The sequence below is a fragment of the Wasmannia auropunctata genome, unplaced genomic scaffold (genome assembly GCF_000956235.1).
Source record: "Wasmannia auropunctata unplaced genomic scaffold, wasmannia.A_1.0 LD336051.1, whole genome shotgun sequence".
NCBI lineage: Eukaryota > Metazoa > Arthropoda > Insecta > Hymenoptera > Formicidae > Wasmannia > Wasmannia auropunctata.
Genome location: NW_012026839.1, coordinates 43399 through 48732, shown reverse-complemented (window position 1 = coordinate 48732; position 5334 = coordinate 43399). Strand labels below are relative to the sequence as shown.

The window sequence follows — 5334 nt, the reverse complement described above, 5'->3', positions numbered from 1 at the left end:
CACGCACACGCACACGCACACGTACACGCATACGCACACGCACACGCACACACACACACACACAAATGATATTTATGGCATATGTATAAATTGTTATAAGCGAAACGAGTACGTAAGTTTCGACAAACTTATAATAGAATTATTCAAATTCGACATTTTGCACAGAACGAAGAAATGCATACTATCGTATGCCCCGACTATCTCCTAGTTCAAAGCCCGGTGCAATCGATCGGTTTATGTCTGGTCGTGATGACGCCAAACTCCGACGTCGCGTTGTTTTGAGTTGGGTTACCTCACACAGGAAATTTTCTATGCATAATATTATACACATTGCACGAGAACACAGTCTCACAATCAGAAGAACAATCCTTGAATTCTAATTTTGAATATTAATTTGGCATTCGACTATTTCCTATCTGACTATCTTGTATACATTATTATTTGCGCGAATAATTGACTATTTTGTATACCTACTATTATTAATAATTATTCAATATTTAATTTTTTGACATAAATACGTATGAAATGTTGAATCTGCTTTTATGATTACTATATACTACATAAAAACAGATTCAATCATATAGGATGATAATCTTAAAATGTTCTTCATTATCAAAAATAATGTTTATATGACATAAATACATATGAAATGTTCGTATAATTTTTATTACTTTCTTGCATTTTTTAGATTTTCACACAATATTGAGACGTTGCTACCTTTTTAGGAAAAATATCGTTTTTGATATTTAAATTTAATGTTTAAACAGTGAAAATATTTTGATATTTCAATCAATCAAATCAATCGATCAAAGAATTGCTCCTTTTAAACATCAGATTTGAGAAAGTATTGAAAAGGAGAGAAGAAAATTGTCATAAAATAGATATTTGACTCTGAATACCTACATTTTTTTATTTACAAAAAATACAACAAGAATTCTGAATTTATTGTAAATAAAATTTATTTGAAAATAAAATAAAAACAAAACTTATACTGTGGTATAATTACAGATTTCTGGTATTCTCTTAAAGAAAAAAAATTTTTGAAAGAATAACTTTGGTGAGAAACCTTTACAAGTTTCCAAAGAATTTCCCTAAAAATTTTCTAATTTTATTACGTAAAAAATATTTTCAGAACAAAGCAGTATGCATGCAAACGATTATTTAATGAACCATTCAAAAACAAGATTATTCTATTGTCAAAATGAGATAGTATGAGTGGCAAATGGACACTGTCGGCATACGATCCATTGGATCCATTTTCTGATTTTCAACCAGCATCCTTATTTAACCATTCGATTTTAAATGGTTAGAGATGAGATTTTTTCATATTTTACATCAGCTATGTCTGTGTCAAATTTCTTGACGATTGATTTTGTACCCCAAATTTTTTCAATTTTACATACTCTCCAGGTTTTCCATATCTCTTCAAATAATATAGGTATACCTTGTTTGAAGAAAGGTACCTCTTCCAAGAAAAGTACGAAAAGGAGCTTTTTCCTTAATCGAAGAATAGAAAGTTTAATAAAAAAAATTGTGGATCTCTTTACCTTCGACTTTAAACAATGTATGAAGTAAACGTGACATGGTACATACAGCATGAAGACAATTAAAAGCTAGTGTAGCGTGTAATAATTAGTTAACATGGAAATATTGTCTACATTTCTTTCTGTTGGTCAGTATAGATCCATTCTGCAGAAACGTGCTTAGAACGACACGACTAGCGTGACGACGCTGTTCCTCGTCTGAATGCAGCTAGAAATTGAAAGGAAGGATCGTGCACTACAATAGAACATTCGTTCTTCCTCCTGTGATTTCAACATGCCGATCATTAAATCTTAAAATCCTGGTGCGAGAAGTCTTTCTTTTCTTCAGAACTGCCTCAAAAAGAACGGTTTTGCTAGTATCTAAAAATTTGACTAGCTACAGATCTTAAAAATAATTTTGTTGGATCATCAAAATAATTATGTGGGATGCTCAAGCATGATAATAATACTGCACAACATGTTTTAACATTCTAGCAACCAATTTGAGTGTTTAACATAATTATTTTTAATATTTTAACAAAATTATTTTAAGATCTCTCTCTCTCTCTCTCTCGCTAAATTTTTAGATACTTTGGTAAAACTATTCTTTAAGTGTAGTTTTAGTTTCCTGCGATTTCTCTTATTCTGTGATTTTTCTTTTATCTCTCTCTCCTTTTTGAATTCTGAATGCGCAACTTCTACACATACAAAGGATAACTGTTAAACATAGTACAATTTAAATAAATGGAGTCCACGCCATTAAGAATTGTATTCCGTATAATTTAAAAAATGATATTAACGTCTATTGAGAATGGTTAGACTAAAATTCTAATTGTGTTAATTACTATCTTTTTGGAATTAATTGCAAGGTTTCTCTTGCGCTAATTTTTGGTCTAAACCGCGCGACAACAACGGGATTCGATCACGTGGATTCGATTTCGCAGAACAATGTATTCGATTCCGAACATGTCGCCCGGCGCGAGAGGAGACGCCGACAGTATAGTTGCCATCCATAGGATCAGAATTTCCTGATATTTTCAGCAGTCACCGGTGCGCTTTCTCTTCTCACCGGTGAACACAAGATGCGCCGCGAAAAAAACGCGTCAACTGAAATAACTGGAAGGCCGCGTGCCAAATCATTCTTTGTTTGATAAAGAATAACTCGCAGAAGTGCTAATAGATTCGTGAGAGTAAGCAAAAAAAATTACTTATATACGACATATTAACTAGATTCCAATCAGTGAAGTTATATGAATATCTTCAAATCTCATAGTTTGATCTCGAATTTGTATCCGCTAGTATTACGACGTGAAACTTATATCGGCGAATTGCACGCGCGCGCGCGAGTACGACACGGAACAAAAACGCGAGAAACTCACCCCCTCGGAGATGCGCCGATGGACGCCGTTGTCGTTTTCCTTCGTTCACGTTTGCACACACGCGACGCCGGTTACGAGATCATAAAAGCCGTCGTCAGATCTTCGACGACGTTGCGTGTCTTGTGAAAATAGCGAAACGCGTTGTGTATATGCGTGCGTGCGTGCGTGCGTGCGTACCTCGAATTTCCGTTATAACTGACGCCGCGAAACTCTCGAAGATGGAAACGAATAACGAAACCGTCACGAGGATGCCAAGCGCGCGACTGGCGCAGCTGGCGCTACAGTGCTACCGGCTACCGTTGAAACGCCTCACGCCGGTAGAATGCATCCGAGGGGAAATATATTCCGCTTGGCGATGCACCTTGGAGCGCCATCTTGATGACGCGAAAGTCGACTACTTGATGCGCAACGGTCGACTTCACCCTCACAGATCTTACAGTTTCTACCACTGATGAAATATTAACGTTTTCAGAAATACAAATACAAATACTGATACAAATATCTATATAGTTTTTTTTGTATTCTATATTGATAATATAAATGTATGATGACAAAAAATTCTAATTAAGTTTTTTTATTTTTCAGAATTTCTGTATAAAATCTTATAACTTTTTAGAACATTTTTTATATGAATTAGAACACTTTTTAAAAATATTGAAAAAATCTATACGTTTTTTTTTACAATTTTTGTTGGTATCTAAAAAAGAGCTGCAGAATCGTAAAAGTGAAAAATCGGGAATTCTAAAGTCGTCTGTTTTATTCAATAATCCTCTACGATTAATATATAATAGGCATCAATCAAGTTCTGACTTAGTTTACACCATTAAATTAATTGATACGAGTATCAGGTTGGTGCGGACTAAGTACTTGATAGTCTTGATACATCACTGTTTACACCGATTTATTTCGAAATAAGTAATTATGATAGGTTTTTCATTTCATAAAACTTCTAATTCTAATTTTAATCTTAAAGCAACTTTAACCTATTGCAGTGACGTATTTAATCCGATTGAAAACGTAACTATAAGTATTTATACAGTGCGTCAGGATCTATTGATACGCGTACTATTTTGGTCTGATACTATAACCCAAGGAGAACAGAAAGATCAAAATGACATCAAAATGATATCAAAATAAGATCAAATTTTAGTTTGTCAAAATGATGTCAAATTGCAAAAATTTTTGATGTATTCTTGACCATTCCAATTTAATTGCTAAAATAAATTTGTTTTAAATACAATAAATTTTATTAATTACCGTCATATACTAGAGAATGAAAAAAAATATACATAACAAAATTGTGATTAAGAAATATGTATTTAGAAGCTTATTTACGATATTTCTAAAGCAGTCACCCATCCAAACCTCCTGAAACGTGTTTAACATTGTAATCGTCCGAGAACCGATGCTCCGATGATCTATAAATATTAATTGCTAATAAAAGTATACCAATGGTATAAATCTTTTTAATAGATGTCACAAAGATGGAATATGTATAATTAGTTAAGATATATTTTGTTTATAAATATAAAGTTTGCATATAAAATATTAACAAATATGAAGTTACAATTTTTACTAAAACTTAATTTTGTATATGCGAAATGGCGTTTGAAATAAAGGAATTAAAAATAATACTTGCCATATATATACAATCGAGAAATGTTCACATTTTTCTAAAAATCAAAAAGATCGACACTATTAAAAAAAGTCAATATAAAGTCATTCTTTAGTCATTTGAAATCTAGATTTTAATCATAATGTAAAAAATGACGTAAATTCGGTCAATTTGACGTCAAATTGATATTATTTTGACTTTTCTGTTCTCCTTGGGAAGCGAATGGCCTAGTTTACACCGAGCACTTGATACGCGTACTAAGTACCAAATCCGTATCAAATCGCTTGATACGGTCGGTGTAAACGTTCGCGAATTATCTTACAAGGAAAGGGACCCAAGTATCCGCCTTCGATTTCGATGAGCTTTTGATATGTTATTCTCTAGACAAAACCAAAAATTAAGTTACCGCAAATTCGTGCCGCTTCGCGCTTTTAAGGGGTGAAACACCTCTTAAAAAAAATTGGTTTTTTATTTCAATGCAAATATCGTCGAAACTAGGAGAGATAGAAAAAATGTTTCGAATAAAAGTTGAATGGCTTTAAGAGTACTTTATGATTATAATTAAAATAATTTTTTTATTGCTTAATTTTTGTTTATCCCCCCCAACAAACATTTTTTTTAATTTTTTGTAATTATTTTTTTTTACCAAATTAAAGGTTATTTTAATACGAATTCAACCATGTGTGACAAAGTTGTTTTCCGAAGTATCATTTTCGAGAAATAATTATAAACGCCTCTATACTCACACCATCCGTGCTCGTTTACGCGGCACGCACGCAGCAATTCTTCACGCAGCACGTTCTACTCGCATTTTTGA

The 5334-nt window shown here is 32.8% G+C and overlaps 1 protein-coding gene across 1 annotated transcript in view; it reads right to left on the bottom strand.

The window, feature by feature from the left end:
• The window catches only part of LOC105451441 (neurotactin), a 46828-nt gene extending 43645 nt beyond the window's left edge, over positions 1-3183 (bottom strand). The window contains exon 1 of the mRNA XM_011691880.1: positions 2903-3183. The gene's annotated coding sequence lies outside the window, so the exon portion shown is untranslated. The remainder of the gene's footprint in view (positions 1-2902) is intronic.
• Positions 3184-5334: the final 2151 nt, after the last annotated feature.